Consider the following 23,589-nt stretch of genomic DNA (forward strand, 5'->3'; position numbering starts at 1 on the left):
CGCAAGAGGGAGGGGATATGGGGATACATGTATATGTATAGCTGATTCACTTTGTTATAAAGCAGTAACTAACACACCATTGTAAAGCAGTTATACTCCAATAAAGATATTAAAAAAAATACCACTATAAAAAACAAACCAAAAATACCCCAGTTTGAAGGATAAATTATGTGGTCATTCTTGGGATGGGCATGATCAGTCCCACTGGAAATCCACAAGCTGAGAACAAGAGATGAGGGACTCTAAGGGAGATTAAAGATGGCTGCTGGGTAGGCAAAACCAACTGTGAATACCCACTTTCCAGAGTAGGACTTAGGTTTTCTGACTACACCTTTGATGCTCCAGAAGCAAGTTTCATTTTCCATTCTCCTCTACTCTTTCAGGTTATAACATACATTCCCCTTGGCCCTTTTTTTGCCAGCTCCTTAGGGCAGCTCCAAAGGGCACAGCTTCCTTTAGTGCCCTGACAGCAGCCAAGAGGTTTCCTCTTTAAACATTTCTAAAAACTGCAACAATCATGTCTCAGTTCATTGCAAAACAAATTCATAATGCTTAAATCACTGTTCTTAGCAACGTGAGTAAAAATGGAGCAGCGGCAGCAGCTTTCAAAAAAAGCCTCAGGAAAATGAGAAGACTCTCAAGTACTTACTGTATTGTTTAAGTAGTATATGTCACCTGCTTCTCCCATTCTCACCCTGTAGGGGTTCCCCACTTGCATAGTAAGTTGTAGCTGCCAAAGCAGAGCAGTCACTCCATTAATTATAAAGTAAGGAAAAAAGTGGATATTGATCTTAAGCAGTTCCATTCTACATATTCAGTATTAATTGAAAGTTACTCCTCTGATGCCACTTAAAAGAAATCTGAGGCACTCTAGAAAATAATGTTTAAAATATTCATTCACGGTTAAGTGAACTCAGAGTTGAGCTTCTATAAGCAAGATATTTAAAAATCTAAACTGGATTTTATGTGAGTGACAGTTGATTTCCGAGGTCCCTTCAGATCTCACGGTTCAACAACTTACCTGCTTATGTGCATGCCTGGGGGTGGACATAGTGTATCTCTGCCAGTGCAAGGGTAACGCATTTTGCCCCTTACCCAGAAACTCTCCTTGTGAAAGCAACTTCTGTTCATTCACTTACTGATTTATTCAGTCACTCTTTCTGAGCACCAGGATCTTGGTGAGACAGCAATTGAGGTATATAACATTATGCCAATCTGGGTATAATACACCAATCTAGGTATAGACATATACCAATCTGGATATAATATTTTGGCTAATGCTTATGTTATGCTGACTACATGTAATGTATTATTCTGAATGCTTTATACGTATTAACTTATTTAACCTTTAATACAGCTTATGAGGGAAATACGATTGTCAATACCTCCGCTTTTCAGAAGAGGAAACTGAGCTATGAAGATAACCTGCCCAGGGTCACATATCTGGTAAGTAGTACAGCCAAGATTTTGACCTAGGAATCCTAGTTTTAGAGTCTCTGCTCTTAATGGCTACTCTATACCATAGCTATGCAGGTTATATTTTCTATCTGCAATAATATCCAAGATGTTCTTTGATGACTTTAAAACGGTTTGTTGAGAATTTCCATTCCCACGGTCTGGAACAAGAACTGAATACAGCCAGTGTAAGGATAATTTTATGTAATGACTATGATGCAGTGGACTTTTGAGAAATACTTATTTTCAATTCCTTTTTCAAAGAATTGGTGAATACCTTTATGCAGAAATGGCTGTCTGTGTAGGTCAGTCAGTTCTGGATCATGTTTTTTTTTTTACATCTTTATTGGAGTATAATTGCTTTACAGTGGTGTGTTAGTTTCTGCTTTATAACAAAGTGAATCAGTTATACATATACATATGTTCCTATATCTCTTCCCTCTTGTGTCTCCCTCCCTCCCACCCTCCCTATCCCACCCCTCTAGGCGGTCACAAAGCACCGAGCTGATCTCCCTCTGCTATGCGGCTCATGTTATTTTAATTTTTTTAATGGAATGCATGTAGATTTAGGAGTAAGAAAGACCTAGTTTGCTATCCAAGCTCCACCACTGGTTTGCTTACTAGTAAAACGAGTATATCTATGTCAACTTTGCTGGGTTGTTTTGGGAGTTAAAAGAGACTGGCGTTTCTTGACTCCGGGGACATTCTACAATTTATTTTTTGCTGTAATTCAGTGCCTCACTTAGTGTCTGTTATATCACAGGTATAATAAATATTGATATAATAAATATAATATATATATTATATTATATAAATATAATATAATATATATTATAATATAATATAATATAAATAATATAATAAATATCAATTGAGTGATGAAACAAAAGCTATTGGACATTTACTAACTTGGAGGCAATGAGGCCGCACTCGAAAGACTTCATTTCACTTTAAATTTTGAACAATATTTTTGCTAAGTATAGAATTCTAGATCGATACTTTTTTCTTTTACTACTTTAGAGATGTTGCCCCAATGTCTTCTCACTTGCATTGTTTCCAGTGAGAAGTATGCTCTAGTTATTGTCTTTGTTCTTTTGTATGTAATATGTCTCTTTTCCCCTTTGGCTGCTTTTAAGATTTTAAAGTCCTCGTCTATTAAGTCTACCATCTGTGTCATTTCTGGGTCTGTCTCTGTCGATTAATTTTCTTCCTCATTGTGGGTTATACATTTCTGCTTCTTTGCATGCCTAGTAATTTTTTAAAATAAATATTTATTTTTTTAGAGCAGCTTAGGTTTACAATAAAATTGGGAGAAAGGAACAGAGATTTCTCATATAACCTTGCCTCCCACAAGTGCATAGCCTCCCCATAATCAACATCACTCAATAGAACGGTGCATTTTTTCACCAAGGATAAACCTACATTGAAAATTATCATCACCCAAAGTCCATAGTTTACCTAAGGGTTCACTCTTGGTGTTCATTCTATAGCATTGGACAAATATATAATGGCATGTATCTACCATTATAATATCACACAGAGTATTTTCACTGCTCTGAAAATCCTCCGTGCTCTGCCTGTTCATCTCTCTCCCTTCCCTACCTCCCACCCCCAGCAACCACTGATCTTTTACTGTTTTGCCTTATCCAGAATGTGACATAGTTGGAACCATACAGTGTGTAGCCCTATAAGATTGGCTTTTTTCACTTAATAATATGCATTTAAGATTCCTTAATGGCTTGATAGCTCATTACTTTTTAATGCTTAATAGTATTGCATTGCATTGTCTGGATGTACCACAGTTCATTTATTCATTCACCTATTGAAGGACATCTTGGTTGCTTCCAAGGCTTGGTGATTATGATTAAAGCTGCCATAAACATCCATGTGCAGGGTTTTGTGTAGACATAAGTTAACTCCTTTGGGTAAATACCAAGGAGGGTGATTCCTTGATCATACCATGAGAGTATGTTTAGTTGTGTGAAAGACTACCAAACTGTCTTCCAAAGTGGCTGTACCACGCTGCATTCTCAGCAGCAGTGAATGAGTTCCTGCTGCTCCACATCCTCCCCATCATTTGGTGTTGTCAGTGTTTCAGATTTTGGCCATCCTAATAGGTTTGTAGTGGTATCTCATTGTTGCTTTAATTTACATTTCCTTGATGACATGATATGGAGCGTCGTCTCATATGCTTATTTGACATCTGTGTGTCTTCTTTGATGAGGTGGCTGTTGAAATCTTTGGCCCATTTTATAGTTTTTTTTTTTTTATTGTTAAGAGTTCTTTGTATATTTTGGATAACAGTCCTTTATCAGATGTGTCTTTTGCAAATATTTTCTCCCACTCTGTGGCTTTTCTTCTAATTTTCTTGGTAATGTCTTTCACAGAGCAGAAGTTTTTAATTTTAATAAAGTCTAGCTATCAATTATTTCTTTCATGGATTGTGTCTTTGATGTATCTCAAAAGGTATCATCATACCCAAGGTCATCTAGGTTGCATTTAGATCTGTGATCCATTCATGCCTGGTAATTTTTGATTGCATGCCAGACATTGTTAATTTTACCTTTTTAGATGCTATTAGTAACATCTGTAGTCCTGTAAATGTTCTTGAGCTTTGTTACGAGATGCAGTTATGTGGAAACAGTTTGATCTTTTCAAAGATTATATGTAAACCTTGTCAGGTAGGACTAGAGGAGATGTTAGGTCTTACTACTGAGGCAGTATCTTTCTAACCACTCTAGCTGATGCTCCATGATGGGCAAGACTGTGGAAACAAACTATTCTTGGCTCTTTCTGAGTCCTGGTAATGATCCCTGTGCTCCTTTAGAGCATTTATCCTCCCAGCTTCAGGTTTCCTCAAAAGTATCAATAATCAGTTGAAGATTCCATGAAGAGCTTGCATAGATCTTCAGAGCTCTCTCTCTGTCTCTATCTCTCTTTGCCTCTGTCTGTCTTTCTGTCTCTCTTCTTCCTCTCTCTCTCCTCCCTCTCTCTCTCTTTGTGTATGTGAAGTTCTCTACTTTCTGGTACTCTGTCCTGCAAGATCTAGCTTTCTTGGCCTCCCTGGACTGCCAGATTTATCAACTCAAATCAGAGATACTGCCAGGCTTCTCCTATCTTTCCCCTTCCTACACTGCAGCCTGGAAATTCTCTCCAAGGGGTAAGCTGGGGCACTTAAAGGGCTTGTTTATCCTTTTCCATGGATTACTGTTCTGTGCTGCCTGATGTCCAAGAAAACTGTAATTTCATATCTATTGTCCATTTGTTTTAGTTCAGGGCTTTGGAGTTAGATAAGCCTGGGCTTGATCCCTGGTCATAGTGCTTATTATCAGTATAACAGTGGATTATTTATAATTATCCTCATTGACCATGTTTCCTCACCTGCAAAATGGGAATGATAACACCTCCTTTGGAGAGTTATTGAGGGGATTAATGAGATAATAATGTATGTAAAACACAAAAAATAGCTCATATGAATTAAGCAGTTATGTGTTAGGCTTTTTATAGGTATCAAACAATTTAATCCTATAACAATGTCATGACATAGATACTATCATTTTACAGAGAAGGAAACAGGGAGTTTGTATAATCAGAGCCAACTTTCAAACCCAGGCCATCTCGCTCCAGAGCCTGTGTTCTCAAACACCACCCTCTACTGCCACTGTAGTCATATAGCAATTACTTAAGAAATGATAACTGTTATTATCATTCAGGGCCTGGAGTATCCAATCTTTATTTGGAATTACAGCATGTTAAGAAACCCTAACTGGTGTAGTGATGAATAAAAATGTATAAAAAGAAATATTACTTACATAAAGCTTGGAAATTGGGATATTTCAAAATAAGAAATCCACTGGGGGATACTTCCTCTCCATTTATGCTGTCCCAATCTTAGTATGGGTCTGGGCTATGATAAGCTCATGTGGTTATTTAAATTAAAATTAATTAAAATTAAATTCAGTTCCTCAATGGAAATAGTTACATCTCAAGAGCTCAGTAGCCCCATGTGTCTACCGGTCATCACATTACAAGGCATTTCCATTATCACAGAAAGTTCTCTCGGACAGCACTAGTCTAGGTTTTTATAGTTTCTCACTCATACTGCCATCTCCTAAGTGATGTCCAGGTTCTTAGTATGCCTTCCTAGTTCATTCAGTAACTATTTATTGGGCATCTCCTATGTGTGAGATATTGGGGGATGCAATGATGAACAGAATCAGACATGGGCCACCTCCCAATTCTTACAGGCTTCCTCCAGCCTCGACAATCTCCTACAGGTCATCTTCTATTGGCTTCCCAAGGCATCTGTTTTAGAATATAAGTCTGAGTGTGTCTCTCTTCTCCTTGGAACATTCTAGAAGAACCTCTTTCCCCACAAAATAACCTCATTGCTCCTTAGCATGGAGCAAGGTCCTCTAAGATCTGCCTTCTGCCTTCTCCAGCCCTCAGCCTTCACTAGTCGAGGGGTTCATGGATTACCTGCTGCCAGGGGCCCTCCTGGGTGCTGTGACTCCTGGCACCAGCATTTCAGACTATGCTAAGCTCTGTGGGTGCAAAGCCAAATAAGACCAGTCCCTGCCTTCTAAAGAGTCCACTGAGCCACAAAATATAACATATAATGTGACACACAAGGTAATGGAAGGAACATAAAGCAGGGGAGTTGAGAGATGTTGTTTAGATAGGGGCAGTGGCTCATGGAAGACTTCTGTCTAAACACAGTGTTTGTCACATAGTAGACTTTCCATAGATAGTTGTGGAAAAAATAAGTGCACGACAATAATAGCCAACAGGTATTGAGCACACGTCATGTGTCCAGCCTTGTAAGTGGCTTTACATGCATTTTATCACCTGTTCTGTATAACCATTTGTGAGTTATGTATACTGATACCATTTTACAGGTGAGGAGACTGAGGCTTAAGTCCTTTGCCCACAGTCACCCTAGCTAGTAGGTGCTGGAGCAGCGTATCAATCTAGGATGGTCTGACTTTAAAGTTTGGCCTTCTCATCACCGTGCCAAACTCTTGCCCATTATGAATGCAGTAGGGTTTCGTAGAATGAGTAGGAGTGTCTCATCTGGACAGCCAGGGTGATGGGCATTGAAGGTGGAGGGAAAAGCAAAGATAGTCTAAAGGTGAGGCTCAGAGAGGTTAACTAATTTGCTCAAGGTCACACAGTGGGGATTGAGAGTTTGAACATATTTCAGAGAACTCATTAAATGTCAAGGCTGGAGATGATGAAATGAAAAATGGAAGAAGTTTTTCTTTTTTTAAACCCCTTTTACTCTCCCACTTGCTATGTTAAAATGAAGGGACTATTGATTGGTCAGGCCGAATGTGCAGTTAGTAATAAGATTCCCTCTGAAAATCCTTTAAAGTCTCCATAATTAATTTTATTTGGGAGGTGAGACAAACCATGCACGTGAAAAGAGTTAAAATTATTAACAGGCTTGCACGGGGTCCATTGCCTGAGGCCGCCTGGCCCGATGCAGGGCACTGGGATTCACATCCACATACTGCATCTCCATCGCCCTTGGAATCATTCTCTGAATCAATTATTGATCACACCCGGGGTTCAAGCAGCCATCTCTTGCTCAGCCACAGCAGCTCAGCTCTGCTGTGGCTTCTGCCCCTGTTCTTGCCCTGCTGGGTAGAGCCAAGAGCAGGGGGTATGGAGGGGAGGGCAGAAGCCCTTCAAGTCAGGCTCAGAACCCTCTACACCATTCTCCTGTGTTGCTTCTCTTGAGTATATCCAGTGGAAACACATGTGATCGCAGGAAATCTAGCTACCGAGAAGCCTCTTATTGCACGACAGGATAACCTGGTTTAGAAATGATGCATTAAATTCAAGAAAAGGCAAAACTAATCTATGCTGATAATGTATCTGGGTGGGCGGGGTGTTGGACATGGGGAATTTTCTGGGGAGATTGAAATGTCTGCTTTGATCCTGATGGCCTCCTAGTACAGCTAAAGTTTGTGCATTTTATTGTATGTGAATTATACCTTTAAAAAGAAAGAAATGAACTGTGTTTTATAACCTGTCTTGTTTTCTTCCAGTATAGAAAGGTAAATAGTAATAATAATAAATAATGGCTAGCTCTGAATGCATACTTTATGCTGGGCATTGTTCCAAGAGTTTGTTAATTTAAAAATTATTAAGACTTTATTTTATAAGAGCAGTTTTAGGTTCACAGCAAAATTGAAGTGAAGGTATAGAGATTTCACATATACTCCCTGCTCCCCTCCCCTCCAATGCTCCCCCATTATCAGCGTCCCCCACCAAAGTGGTACTTTTGTTACAATTGATAAACCTACAATGACACACCATAATCATCCAAAGTCCATAGTTTACAGTGGTTCATTCTTGGTGTTGTACATTCTATGGGTTTGGGCAAATGTATAATGACATGTACCCATCATTATGGTATCCGCTTTTTGAGTTTTTTTAAATTTTTCTTTTACTGCCCTAAGAACTTCTGTTCTCTGCCTATTCATTCCCCCTCTTCCAATTCCAAGCATTTAAAAATCTGTCTAATCCTCAAAACAGTTCTGTGTGGTGAGTTTATTATTAAACCCATTTTACTGATATCAAGTCACAGAGAGGTTAAATAATAATCTTGCTTAAGGTCATACAGTGACAGAGCCAGGGCAGGGACCCTCCCCTGCTGTTGACCGTTATGCTTCCTGTGACCCTGCTAACCCAGGATTGTGTGCCTCGTTGACTTACTATCCCAGGGGACAATTAGCAACACCGTGTCCTCCAACACCAGGTAGTAAAGCTGGGGCTGGCTGGGGAGAGGGTGATGTTCAGGGTGGAGACGAGAACTCCAACCCCGGGAGAGTTGATCTGGGTGATGGAGAGGTGAGGATTATGTGCTCTATCCCCCAAACAGCACACAGTTGGCAGGACCTCCAGCAGAGGGACTGCATGGATGCCAGGGTACCGGACATCTGCAAGCAGCCTGGACCCAGTCAGGGCAAAGGTCCCAAACTGGAGTCTAGTGCTGAGAGACTAAGTGCTATGGGCCATAGAGCTGTCACCTCCTGTCACACCATGCTGGCCTGAATATTGAGCATCTCAGGGGCCTCCACGAGGAGCTGAGGACCTGAGGCACCTCCCCGGGGTTTCCTGCTAAAGCCCTAGGACCCTCATTTGTCCAAGTGAGGGTAAGCCTGCCACCCAAAGGCTGGGATTAGGATTCCCATCAATGCTGAGATATAAAATAAGAAACATATTTTATCTGAGTGCCCCAGAAAAAATCATACAGGTTACATGGTTTTGCAAAGCTTTTTTTTTTTTTTTTTTTTGGTACACAGGCCTCTCACTGCTGCGGCCCCTCCCATTGTGGAGCACAGGCTCCGCACGCGCAGGCTCAGCGGCCATGGCTCACGGGCCTAGCCGCTCCGCGGCATGTGGGATTTTCCTGGACTGGGGCACGAACCCGTGTCCCCTGCATTGGCAGGCGGACTCTCAACGACTGCACCACCAGGGAAGCCCTGCAAAGCATTTTAACAAATGCCATCATTTAATCTTAACAGCAACCCTGCAAGAGAAGGATTATCATTCTCATTTGACAGATGTGGAGAGAACAAAAGCTTAAAGAGGTGGACACTGGCTGAGGCAACGTTGAAATCCAGGAGCCTAACTGCAAATCCATTGCTTGCTTTCTGATACCACGGTGTCAAGGGCATCCTTTGAGGAGACAAAAGAATTGCCCAAAAGTGTCCCATGGGAAATCATCTCGCTACAGTGCTAAATCTAAGGGAGGCTGTCGCAAAGCTCTTATAATAGAAAGGCTCAGGAACCAAGTTAAGATGCTTGAATCACATGGTTTAGTGTAGGAATTTAAAACACACAATGCAAAGCAAGAGGAACAGGGTGGGTATTTGATGCATTTAGTACAGGTAGCAAGTAGGGGAGAAGGACCACATTGCCCAGCAGAGCCCCCATGTCCCATCTCTGCCTGCTTCCTCAGCCTTCCCTGCTGATGGAATGGTTACAAGGAGCAAAGTTGAGGCTGAAGAGGAAGCTTGACAAATGAAAGGGGCCTGGGACCAGCACAGTGTATTTGTTCTATCGGAGGGATGCAGGAGCAATTACGCCTGGTTCAAAGTTGCAGCTCACCAGTTACCCTGATAAGCAGCTATGGCTTTCATTTGGCAGACGATTCTTGGGGCCCGAATGGGAGTCACCAATGGGTGGCTGATTTCAGACACCATAAATGTTGAATGCCTCGTGTATATTGAATATATTATGAGTATTTGAAACCTCAGGTGCCTCATGTATATTTAGTGAGTCACAAATATTTGATGCCTCTTGGTCTTTCATCCCTTTCTATGTTCAGCACACACATGCTCTCCTTACTTTATCTATGCTAATATCTCCCTATGTAACTTATTTATACATACTTAACGCATCTAATGAATTCTGCTTGTGTCTCACAAACTATTAGCTTGGCCAAGAAGTTCGTTCGGATGTTTTCCCGTAACAGGTTACGGAAGAACCCGCACGAACTTTTTGGCCAGCCCAATATTTGCTTCTATGCTTAGTTTCGTTTATTTCCCTTGTTTGTGTTTCTGATTTTACGTAGCAGAATTGAATATCTTAAATAATACAGCAAACACATTACAAATGTGTAGGGGAGTGGGTGCAAGAATCTTTGTGGGGACTGGAAAGTAGGAGCCTTTTGGACTAATGGATACTCAGAGGCAGTCAGATGCAAGGAATGTCTGTGAGTTTTGGAGTTAGACCTGGACTTGAGCTCAGCTCCATCACTGCTTGGGGCACGTTGTTAACCTTGCTGATCCTGTTTCCTCATGTGAAAAGGGTATAAGTACACCTACCTCCCAGTGTTGTTTGAAGATTTAATAAGATAATGTGTTAAGCATTAGCACAAGCCTTCCAAATGCTCTATAACTGTAGTTTTAGACTCTGATAAAGGATTCACCTCTTTCCTGTGCCTTTTAAAAAAATTGAGAGATAATTGACATTTAACATTAGTTTCAGGTGTACAACATAATGATTCGATATTTGTGTATATTGAGAAATGATCACCACAATAAATCTAGTTAACATTTGTCATCATATGTAGTTACAATTATTTTTCTTGTGCTGAGAACTTTTTTTGTTTGTTTGTTTGTTTGTGGTATGCAGGCCTCTCACTGTTGTGGCCTCTCCCATTGCGGAGCATAGGCTCCGAACGCGCAGGCTCAGAGGCCATGGCTCATGTGGGATCTTCCCGGACTGGGGCACGAACCCGTGTACCCTGCATCGGCAGGCAGACTCTCAACCACTGCACCACCAGGGAAGCCCTGTGCTGAGAACTTTTAAGATTTACTCTAAACTTTCAAATGTGCAATACGGTAGTTTTGTTTTTTTTTTTTTTTTACATCTTTATTGGAGTATAATTGCTTTACAATGGTGTGTTAGTTTCTGCTGTATAACAAAGTGAATCAGTTATACATATACACATATCTCCATATCTCTTCCCTCTTGCGTCTCCCTCCCTCCCACCCTCCCTATCCCAGCCCTCTAGGCGGTCACAAAGCACGGAGCTGATCTCCCTGTGCTATGTGGCTGCTTCCCACTAGCTATTTTATATTTGGTAGTGTATATATGCATGACTTAGTTATTTTATAACTGGAAGTTTGTATCATTAACCCCCTTCACCCATTTTGCCTACCCCCTATCCGCAAGCTCTGGCAACCACCAATATTTTCTCTGTATCTATGAGTTTGCTGGTTTTAATTTTTTTAGCTTCCACATATAAGTGGGATCATATGGTATTTGTCTTTCTCTGTCTGACTTACCTCACTTAGCATAATGCCTTCAAGGTCTACCTATGTTGTTGCAAATGGCAAGATTTCCTTTTTTCCTATTTTTTCTAATATTCCACTATCTATCTATCTACCACATTTTCTTTATCCATTGATCCACTGATGGACACTTAGGTTGCTTCCATGTCTTGGCTATTGTATATAATTCTGCAGTGAACATGGGCGTGCATGTATCTTTTCCAGTTAGTGTTTTCATTTCCTTCAGATAAATATCCAGAAGTGGAATTGCTGTAATCATATGGTAGTTCTATTTTTAATTTTTGGAGAAACCTCCATACTGTTTTTCATAGTGGATGCACCAATTTACACTTCCACCAACAGGGCAAAAGGGTTTCCTTTTCTCCATATCTTTACCAACGCTCATATTTCTTTTTGCTAATGCCCATTCTAGCAGGTGTGAGGTGATATCTCATTGTGGTTTTGATTTGCATTTCCCTGGTGATAAGTGATGTTGAGCACATTTTCATGTACCTGCTGGCAATTTGGATATCTTCTTTGAACAAATAACTATTCAGATCCTCTGCCCAGTTTTAAAAAGAATTGTTTGTTTTTTTTGCTGTTGAATTGTGTGAGTTTTTAAAAATATGTATATTTGGGATATTAATCCCTTATCGGATATGTGATTTGCAAATCTTTTCTCCCATTCAGTAGGTTGCCTTTTCATTTTGTTGATGGTTTTCTTTGCTGTGCAGAAGCTTCCTATGTCTTATTAACCCCACTTCTAACTCTCCTGAAGAGCAAGGTTTTAGTTACCCAAGGTTACTTTTCCAACCAGAGACTATGACAGAGAGGTATTTATATTTGTTGAACCCAGAGCAGCCATTCTAGGTGCTGTGTGCCTACTGTGTTGCTATGGTCCCACTGGGGAGGGATGCACTGGTGTTGTGTGGACACAAGTTGCATAGTCAAGAGCAGGCGAGCTCTGAGTTGAAATTTGTAGGCTGAGCAGGCATTGGCAGATTAAAATTGGGAGGTAGGAGGTAGGATGTCCTCCTTTAGGCAGATGGAGTGGCAGTGGTAAGGACTGAAGTCAAGCCTAACGCATGATAAAAACCTGCAGGTGCCTCCCGCGAGGGGCATAATTGACAAGTGACTTCTTGCTTCACATGGGCCAGTCCTGAACTATGGAAGGTCCAAAGATGGAGGTAGAGTTGAAAAAATTATATGTGCCTTTATTCAAGTCTAAGGAGTAGGAACTGCAGTGAAATTAGGAAAATGGATGAAGAGGAGGAGTGAGAAGTGTTCGTGATTATGGAGATTTCATTTTTTTAAATGTGTGAGATGGTTCTAGCCTCCAATGAATACTACCCAATGTAATGGGTCTAATTTTATGTCAGGAGGGTGGTAGGAATAGAGGATCTGAGATGTCTCTTCCAGGATTCTTAGTTAACATGCATGAGGCTGAAAAGACAAGGTACCTATTCAAACCTGGCAATGGTGGAATTAAAAGGCAGCTTCATTTTTTCTCCCCCAAGGGAAAGTAGAAAGATGGAAGACTTAGCATCACTCAAGTTCATTCTGATTTCTTCCCGTTGGAACGTATCTCCTGTTCAGTTGCAATAGAAAGTGGCCTTGAGCGATGGAGTGGAGGTTAGTTTAATGTTTATGTTAATGTAAATAGAACTTTAAAAAATTCTTCCAGGAAGCAGCACTCAGACAAACTCTCTGACAGGTCTGAGATTTTACTGTATTAAGTGTTTCTTCCTGGGAAAGACGCAAGTGACTCTGGTCACCTCTTACTCTAACACAAGCTTTCTTCAGGAAGGGACACACGAAACTTCATTAGGGAAAGCAGAAGGCCCATTATGAATCACTTTAAAATAGCTTTTATTTGGTTGGCCATTTGCTAATTTAATAAAGATTGCATACGCCCAGTGGCTGATACTCAGAAATCTGAGATGTCAGTTCCTGAAGGGCTCACTGGAGTAGCTTAAAAGAAAGCTAAAGATGCATATTCCAAGTTTTAGAGAGGGAGGTGTGTCTGGCTCATGTTCAGAAGGAAAAGGCCATGAGGACCAAGAGAACAGTGTACCAAAGACACTGTCGGGGGTTGGAGTCCTGACTTTGACATCTTCAGGTTATGTGACCTCTCTGGGTGACTGTACCTCTCTTGAGTCTTAGCTACCTTATCTGTAAAATGGATATAATAATATCTTCCTTCTAGAACGGTGAGCATTGAATGATGAGGCATATAAAATGCTTAGCTTTATGTTTGCAACACTAAGTCTTTGCCTTCAAGTGACTTGGCACCAAAAGAGGAAAGTGAGGGTGTTCTGGGACCCAGTGCACAGGATGGAGAGCCTTGCTAAGGTGGATGACTGTGGCCAGATGCCTGCAGCCATGAGCACTGTTCCTGATGCAGGAGTGGGTGGAGGGCCTTGCTGAAGAGGCATGGGCAGAGTGGGAGGGGCCACACCTGGCTAAGGCTCTTCTGCCTTACGAGGAGCAATTTTAGGCAAGAAAGAAAGTCCAGTCAGGCATGTTGGTGAAACTCAGCACCTAAGAGGTCAAGGAAAAAGTTCAAGTGCTCTTTGGTGGCAGGGAGAGAGATGGAGCCAAGAGTTGACCAGGAGACTGTGCTCAGCTGCAGCATCTCCAGGACAGCTAGAGCTTCAGAGATGTTGACCAGAGGCCATGGTAACCCTTGAGGTAGTCGATGTAGTGTTCAGTTTCAGAGTCATGATGGCGGGGGGGGGGGGGGGGGCCCCTGGGGGGGGGGGGGGGGGTTCAGGCAATGTGTGATCCCCATGGCCAGGTGCATATGGCCAGGGGAGAAGATAGTTTTAGGGGAAGGAAGGTTAGGACCCTCTGATGGAAGCTAACTCCTGCTTAAAATGAGTGAAATTACAAGTGAACTGCTGAGTCAGTCAGAAAATGCAAGAGATGGTAAAATTTATACTCTAGAAACTATAGATAATAAAACAATCTAAGAAATGCTTTCAAATGAGTACATTTATAAACTTCAACGAGATAAAGGAAGGGATAGAAACCGGTAGGAAAGAACAGGGCATCATGGCAAGAGAACAGGTGAACCTGAGGAAGAACCAAATAGAGATTAAAGAAACAAATATGCAGTCATTGAAACGACAAAAAGGATTCATTAAAAGGTAGACGAAAATATTCGAAGGGATAAGTAATGAAGTGGAAGATAGAGCTAAGTAAATGAGCAAAATGAAGCACAGATATAAAAGAGAAATTATTAGAAAAGTAAGATAGATCAAAATGATTAAAAATATATTTAATCAGAGTGTCGGAAAATTAGACTGGAGATACCGGAGAAGAGGTCCCTCCTCACGGTAAAATGATGGAGAATTTTTCAGTTTCAGAGAAACCTGTAAGGTCTTAATGGAATCCTTAGAGTTTTAAAAAATATAAATGAAGCAAATTAATTTATAGCCGTATCTTAGAAAACCAGAACACAAAAGAGAAAGAAAAACATTAAATTTTGTAAAAGAAAGAGAAATTTATTAAAAATGCATGCTTATAGAAAATTTGAAATATAAAATGTAAAGTAAAGAAGAGCATCCTGCGTAATTCAGTTACAGTCAACTACTGTATTTTGGGTGTACTTCTTTCAAGACTTTTTTTTCCCTGTGAATATCTCTTTTTAAGAAAGTTTAACTCTTCAAGTACATATGATTTTATGTCCTGCTTTTTCATTTAACCTATCACGAATTACCCAATATTATTTTTTAAAACAATTTTTAACATCCAGAAGTCTCAAGCCTACAGAAATGTTGTCGCAAGTACAGGAAAAAGAGCCTCCCGTCCCCCGCGCCCTTGAGAGACAGTTGCCACTGATGCTCTATCACCTCCAAGTACCTTAGTGTTTATTTCCTACAAATAAGGACATCTTCTCATATAACTACACTACAGTGATGAAAGGTAGACAGTTAATATTAACGTATTGCACTTAATCCTCAGACCCCACTTGAGTTTTGTGGATGCAAATGGATCCAGCTAGTTCAGAATCACACATTGCATTTAGTTGTCGGTCTGGAACAGTTCTTCCGTCTTTTCTGGACTTGATGACCTCCACACTTTTAAAGATTAAAGGTCACTTATTTTACATGATGCCCCTCAGTTTGGCTTTTGCTATTTCCTTATGGCTAGATTCGGGTTATAATTTTTTGGCAGGAATATCACAAAAGTGATGCTATGTTGTCATTGCACCCTAGCAAGTGGCATAGAATTTCAGTTTGCTCCAGAATTGATGATACTCACCTTGACCACTTGATTAGTGTGCTGTTGTTCAGGCTTCTTCATGGTAACGTTACTCCTTTTCCTTTTGTAATTAATAAGCATTTGATGGGGAGGTATTTTCAAACTATGTAAATATCCCATTCCTCACCAAACTTTCCTCTCTCAGTCTCTAATTCTCCTTATCTACTTATATCAGAGGGACTCATGGTTTCTTGTTTTATTTAGTGGGTATAATCTACAACTATCTTTTTTTTTAATGCTAAAATTTCACAGATTTAACCAGTGGCATCCCTTCAAACTGGCTCCTGTGTCCTTCGACATGTTCACATCATTGTTGGAGCATTTCCTGATTCATATTGTACTTTTCTTCCTCCAGTCCTGGAATCAACCACTTCTTCAAGCACCTCTGATGCCTCTTACTAAAAAAAATGACATTTAGAAACCTAGATCTGGACACTAAGTGTTCTCATTGTTTTTAGGATATTGCTGTTTCTGGGCATTCTCAGTGGACAAAGCAAGATGACATATGTATACATACATACACGTACTCTCTCATATATTCACATTTACATCTATATCTATCTATCTATCTATGTATCTGTCTGTTGGAAACCATGCATTCACACCAATGCCTTCAGTTCCAAACCAACAATACAAAGTTCATTCTTATTTTCTCCCTTACTGCCACAGAAGGAACTTACACATATTAAAAGGGAGAAAACAAGAATGAACTTTGTATTGTTGGGATAATAATATATTATCCCTAATATATTTACTTATTCAATCTGTTACCCAGTACGTAACCAATCTCCATTGCAGTAACTGCCCCTTCCCTGTGCAAATGCCTTCCTTGCCCCACAAGAGCTCACACTCCTGCCTAGGCTGCTGCCTCTACTCTCTCCAGCCCCATGTGGAAGTCCTCCTCGCCCAGCCTGGGCTCAGACACCCTGTGATGTGCTGCCCTCGCCTATGGACTGTCTCTTTCCCAGATTATGATTATTTTTATTACTGTAACTTTTTTCATTATGATAAAATATACGTAACTTAAAACTTAGCATTTTAACCATTTTAAAGTATATAATTCAGTGGCATTAAGTACATTTGCATTGAAGTGCAGACATTACAACGATCCAGCTCCAGGACTGGAGCTATCCATCATCCCAAACTGAAACTGTACCCATTAAGCAATAACTCCCCAGTCCCCGGTAACCACCATTCTACTTTCTGTCTCTATCCGTTTGACTATTCTAGATACCTCATATAAGTGGAATCAGACAATATTTCTCCTTTTGTGTCTGGATCATTTCATTTAGCATATTTGCAAGGTTCATCCATGTTGTAGCATGTATCAGACTTTATTAACTTTTAAGGAATAGTACTCTAATATATATATGTGTATATATACATATACATCTGTCTCTATACATATACACATATATAAGTATCTCTCTCTATATATATTATGTATATTACACATATATGTATATAATTTTGTTTATCCATTCATCTATTGATGGATGTTTGGATTGCTTCCTTTTTTGGCTATTGTGAATAATGCTGCTGTGATCATTGGTGTACAAATATCTTTTTGAGTCCTTAGTTTCAATTCTCTTGGGTTTATACCAAGAGGTGAAATTGCTGGATGATATCATATTTCTATTTTAAATTTTTTGAGGATGCTGTGGATGCACTGTTTTAAATTCCCACCAGCAATGCACAAGAATTCCAGTTTCTCCACATCCTAGCCAATACTTGTTATTTTCTGTGAGATTATTTATCTGTCTTTTGATAATAGTCATTGTAATGGGTAAAGTGATATCTAATTTTTGTTTTAATTTGCATTTCCCCAGTGATTAGTGGTGTTGAGCATCTTTTCACATGATTATTGGACATTTGTGTTTCGTCTTTTGGAAAAATGTCTACTCAAGTTCTTTGCCCATTTCCTTAATGGGTTTTTTGTTGTTCTTGCTGAATTGTAGGAGCTCCCTATGTATTCTGGATATTAATCCCTTAGCAGGTTTATTTATTATTTATTTTCTTTTCCCTCCCTTCCATTCAATAATTATTTATTGATTAATGCTAATATAAAAGAAATGGTACTGGATATTACAGAAACCTGAGACACATCCATAAGAATCAAAGGAATAATATAAAGTGGAAGTAAATTATAAAATGTGCCCAATAATTTAAAAAAATCAATTATGTTATTTCAACCTTTGCCATTTGATCTTCCCTCACCCATTTTCTTCTCCATTTTCTTTCTTTTTTTTTTTTAACATCTTTATTGGAGTATAATTGCTTTACAATGGTGTGTTAGTTTCTACTTTATAACAAAGTGAATCAGTTATACATATACGTATGTCCCCATATCTCTTCCCTCTTGTGTCTCCCTCCCTCCCACCCTCCCTATCCCACCCGTCTAGGTGGTCACAAAGCACCAAGCTGATCTCCCTGTGCTATGCGGCTGCTTCCCACTAGCTATCTATTTTACATTTGGTAGTGTATATATGTCCATGCAACTCTCTCACTTTGTCCCAGCTTACCCTTCCCCCTCCCTGTATCCTCAAGTCTGTTCTCTAGTAGGTCTGCGTCTTTATTCCCATCTTGCCTCTAGGTTCTTCATGACCTTTTTTTTTTTTTAGATTCCATATATATGTATTAGCATACGGTATTTGTTTTTCTCTTTCTGACTTACTTCACTCTGTATGACAGACTCTAGGTCCATCCACCTCACTACAAATAACTCAATTTCATTTCTTTTCATGGCTGAGTAATATTCCATTGTATATATGCGCCACATCTACTTTACACATTCATCTGTTGATGGACACTTAGGTTGCTTCCAAGTCCTGGCAATTGTAAATAGAGCTGCAATGAACATTGTGGTACATGACTCTTTTTTTTTGCGTTATGCAGGCCCCCACCGTTGTGGCCTTTCCTGCTGCGGAGCACAGGCTCTGGATGTGCAGGCTCAGTGGCCATGGCTCACGGGCCCAGCTGCTCCGCGGCATGTGAGATCCTCCTGGACCGGGGCACTAACCCATGTCCCCTGCATCGGCAGGCGGACTCTCAACCACTGCGCCACCAGGGAAGCCCCATGACTCTTTTTTGAATTATGGTTTTCTCAAGGTATATGCCCAGTAGTGGGATTGCTGGTCATATGGTAGTTCTATTTGTAGTTTTTTAAGGAACCTCCATACTGTTCTCCATAGTGGCTGTATCAATTAACATTCCCACCAGCAGTGCAAGAGGGTTCCCTTTTCTCCACACCCTCTCCAGCATTTATTGTTTATAGATTTTTTGATGATGGCCATTCTGACCCATGTGAGGTGATATCTCATTGTAGTTTTGATTTGCATTTCTCTAATGATTAATGATGTTGAGCATTCTTTCATGTGTTTGTTGGCAATCTGTATATCTTCTTTGTAGAAATGTCTATTTAGGTCTTCTGCCCATTTTTGGATTAGGTTGTTTGCTTTTTGATATTGAGCTGCATGAGCTGCTTGTAAGTTTTGGAGATTAACCCTTTGTCTGTTGCTTCATTTGCAAATATTTTCTCCCATTCTGAGGGTTGTCTTTTCATCTTGTTTATGGTTTCCTTTGCTGTGCAAAAGCTTTTAAGTTTCATTAGGTCCCATTTTGTTTACTTTTGTTTTTATTTCCATTTCTCTAGGAGGTGGGTCAAAAAGGATCTTGACAAAAAGGATTTATGTCATAGAGTATTCTGCCTGTGTTTTAGAGTTTTATAGTGTCTGGCCTTACATTTAGGTCTTTAATCCATTTTGAGTTTATTTTGGTGTATGGTGTTAGGGAGTGTTCTAATTTCATTCTTTTACATGTAGCTATCCAGTTTTCCCAACACCACTTATTGAAGAGGCTTTTTTTCACTGTATATTCTTGCCTCCTTTATCAAAGATAAGGTGACTATATCTGTATGGGTTTATCTCTGGCCTTTCTATCCTGTTCCATTGAGCTATGTTTCTGTTTTTGTGCCAGTACCATACTATCTTGATTACTGTAGCTTTGTAGTATAGTCGAAGTCAGGGAGCCTGATTCCTCTAGCTCCGTTTTTCTTTCTCAAGATTGCTTTGGCTATTCGGGGTCTTTTGTGTTTCCATACAAATTGTGAAAATTTTTTTTCTAATTCTGTGAAAAATGCCAGTGGTAGTTTGATAGAGATTGCATTGGATCTGTAGATTGCTTTGGGTAGTAGAGTCATTTTCACAATGTTGATTCTTCCAATCCAAGAACATGGTATATCTCTCCATCTGTTTGTATCATCTTTAATTTCTTTCATCAGTGTCTTATAATTTTCTACATACAGGTCTTTTGTCTCCTTAGGTAGGTTTATTCCTAGATATTTTATTCTTTTTGTTGCAATGGTAAATGGGAGTGTTTTCTTGATTTCACTTTCATATTTTTCATCATTAGTGTATAAGAATGCAAGAGATTTCTGTGCATTAATTTTGTATCCTGCTACTCTACCAAATTCGTTGATTAGCTCTAGTAGTTTTCTGGTATCATCTTTAGGATTCTTTATGTATAGTATCATGTCATCTGCAAACAGTGACAGCTTTACTTCTTTTTTTCTGACTTGGATTCCTTTTCTTTCTTTTTCTTCTCTGATTGCTGTGGCTAAAACTTCCAAAACTATGTTGAATAAGAGTGGTGAGAGTGGGCAACCTTGTCTTGTTCCTGATCTTAGTGGAAAAAGTTTCAGTTTTTCACCATTGAGGATGATGTTGGCTGTGGGTTTGTCATATATGGCCTTTATTATGTTGAGGAAAGTTCCCTCTATGCCTACCCTTATCAGCTTTATAATTTGCAAATATTTTCTCCCATTCCATGGATTGCCTGTTCACTCTGTTGATAGTGACATTTGGTACACAGAAGTTTTAAATTTTGCCAAAGTCCTATTTTACTTTTGTTGCCTATGCTTTTGGTGTCATATCCGAGAAATCATTGCCAAAGCCAATGTCATGAATATCTTGACCTATGTTTTCTTCTAAGAGTTTTATAGTTTTATCTCTTACATTTAGATCTTTGACCCATTTTTTGAGTCAATGTTTGTATATAATGTAAGGTATCCTATATTATTTTAAATGCCTTATAAACATAATTTAAAATAGGAACCAGAGTTATCTTAAAAATTGCTTTTTTTGGGCCTTCAGAATCCTTATTTATTTTTGCTTTTATAATTTTATCACATAAAACCTCGAGCATTTCCTAAATTTTGGTACTCCCTGATGTCTGAGCGGCAGGTGGGAGACAGTGTGTCTCAGTTGAAGGCAGCAGAAGGAGCAGAGAACAGGAAGGTCAATGGAGGCTAGAGGCGTGGAGGGAGGAGGTATTGTGGGTTGGCTGCATGCCTCTAAATCTCTTTCGGCATCAATTGGTAAGAACCATGTCCCCTCCCATCCCCCAGCTCCCTCCTTTAGTCACTGCCTGCCCCTGATTTACAGGTGGCCTACAGAATTTTATTCTCCCATGAGAATGATTTTATTCCCTCATGATTATTTTGTGGCCATAGTGAAAGTCATTGGTCCTCAGGGTGGTACCAGTGGTTTCGTTGGAGCCCAGAGGGCCAAGGCCACTTAAAAATAGCCATCCCTAGAGATGTTGAGCAGGGCGAACAGCACGGCCAGAGAGGAAATGGCATCCATTATTTAACCCACGATCTAGGGTAATGATATTTTCCTAAGACATCTCCCAATTAGAGTGCTTAAGGAAGTTCAATTGTAACTGCTTGCCATTCTCGATTGATTTGAAAAATGAAAAACTATTGCTTATTGCAGACTTCCTCTATAAATGGAGGTCAGTGGAGAAAATCATAGACTATTGGACAAATAGAGATGAAAGGACCTTGGAGATACCATCTAGGGCAGTGTTTTTCAAAGTTTTTAGCCACTGGATATTTTTCCCCAAGTGCAATCAATCATATGATCAATCCCAGTAAATGAATAAAAATGAAAAAATGCCATCTGCTCAAACTTCTCTCCCCCTTCTGCTGAAAAGCCCATCTAGTCCAACACCCTCAAACTGAGGCTCAGAGAAAGCAGCTGATGGGTTCAGAGTCACCCAGCTTGTGATTGGTAGGGTGGCTTGGGACCAGAGCCCATGTTTCCCAATTCTTAGGTCAGGGCTCCTTAAACCAGGCAAGATGTGGCATGCTCTTCTGAGGTCTTCTGTTCTTCTAGAGTTCAGATGAAAAGAGAAGGAGGAAGAAGCAGCAGATTAATCTGGTACCTTGAGGATATCCTCCCAAGTCAGCAGGGAGTATGACTTAGCTAAGGCCACATAGCTGTCCCTGGTGAGAAGGCCTCCTAGCAGGGGTTGTCTGAGGGTGCCTCGGGGTCAAAAATAAGGCATCTCCAAGGACTGGGAAAGAGATACCCTAGGAAAACAGTGCAAACTAGTCTGAACTGGAGACATGTACAAACAGATGGAACATTCCTTTCACTAGAGTCTCCACTAGAATTCCTTTTGCAAAAAGCAGGGGGATTCACAGCCTCCCTTTTGTGGGGTGTGAGAGTGAGTTGGGTGGTAAGGAGCCCTTGTTCTCCCAGCTGGAAGAAGTAAGCCTCCAGCAAGGACTTCCACTCTTTTGAATGTTGTTGTTGGGATGTGGTGGGAGAAGAAGGCTGTGCGATGGGAGGGAGAGGTGAGAGGGAAAGGTTTCTGAGCCTCTGTGATGATTGAGAAACTTTAGGCAAAGGGAAGTAGAGCCCTGTGGGCTAAATTTTATAGGGAGATTTGGAGGATGGTTAGAGCTGGAGAAGAGAGCTTTTAGCAGTCACTGTCAGAGAGAGAATGTTCCTGGAGTAGCGTAGAGTCAACTGCTGGATGAAGGAGAGAGACAGCATGAGGAGAGAGACTGACCAAAAGAGCTCTACTCAAAGGATATTTAAAATATTTTGCTGTGTATGGAGAACGCACTGGCCACCTTTGTCATTTCCTCAAGTGTCTGAGTAAAGATTTGAATTGGTTTAGAATTTTTTTTTGATTGCTGGACTCTTGATTCTTTGAAATGCAGAAATTGCAACATGCATGGCCTTGACTGTGTTTGGAATACTTATGCATAGTGATATGGTGGAGATAGGAAGGGATCTTGGGCAGAGGACCTTGGCTATACTTGACTATACTCAGATTTAAGGAATTAGCACATCTCATGAAGCAATGGGTTAACTTGAAGTAGCGATGATCAGAAGCCTATAAAAATACAGTGGTGGAGAGGCTTGTAACCATCTGTGCCTGCTGACAACTGATGGCTGAATGAGTGATGCATGGGCTGAGGCGCAGCCAGAAGTCCCTTTGCTGGCCTCCTCACTGTCAACCCACTGGGGTTCTCTCAGTCCTCAATCCTGAGCTTTTTCTGGAATCCAGAGTTTTAGTTTTTTACCCACTCTGCCTTGAGACTTCCATTTGAGCATAGAATTGTTGCTAGCCAGCTTCTGTTCTGATTGCTCCATGCCCATGCAGGTCTGGTTGTTAAATATTTAGAATATCACCCCCAGTTTATCCTACTTCCCAAGTGTGCTAGTGTAAAAATCTATCCTCCTGGTGAACATATGAGATTCTGTTGCAAAAGATGTTGAAATCTGGACAGTTTGGAGTGCTGGGTGTGTATGTGGGGTGTGACTGCGAGATGGGGGTTAGTGAAATTGACAGGCTAGAGTCATAGGAAGACTGCAGGCTACATGTCTATGTTTAGGTTCTGCATTCTTGCCTCACAGGTTTTGGCTGCAAGACCTTGTTTCCAAATGCAAATACGAGTTTCTTAGTAGCCCCTCTAGGTGATAAATAGTATGAACAATTTTTACATTTATCACATCTCTTCCCACATCTATTCTGTGTTTGAAATTACACTAGAGCTGTAACTTCACATAATGGGCGCTCAGGCAAGTTTGCCAAATTTGTGAATTAAGCTTTTCTCAAGGGTAGTTTTTTGGATTAGTCAGGATTCTTGATTGCAAGTGACAAAAATTCTAGTTTAGGTAAAAGGGAAATTTATTTTCTTGGGTAGATTAAAAGGGAGCGGTATGGCTTGGGGCAACTGAAGCCAGGGACCTTTTTCTTTGGGCTTGACTTCTTTCTGAAT

At 40.2% G+C, this 23,589-nt stretch overlaps 1 long non-coding RNA gene across 1 annotated transcript in view; it reads left to right on the plus strand.

Moving 5' to 3' along the window:
* LOC113618917 (uncharacterized) overlaps positions 1-23,589 on the plus strand; it is a 63,336-nt gene that overhangs the window by 23,160 nt on the left and 16,587 nt on the right. The window contains exon 3 of the long non-coding RNA XR_003432187.1: positions 1,358-1,446. This is a non-coding gene — a long non-coding RNA (uncharacterized LOC113618917). The remainder of the gene's footprint in view (positions 1-1,357; positions 1,447-23,589) is intronic.

This window comes from Aethalodelphis obliquidens, unplaced genomic scaffold, assembly GCF_003676395.1.
Source record: "Aethalodelphis obliquidens isolate GAN/ISIS:26980383/991018 unplaced genomic scaffold, ASM367639v1 scaffold6, whole genome shotgun sequence".
NCBI lineage: Eukaryota > Metazoa > Chordata > Mammalia > Artiodactyla > Delphinidae > Aethalodelphis > Aethalodelphis obliquidens.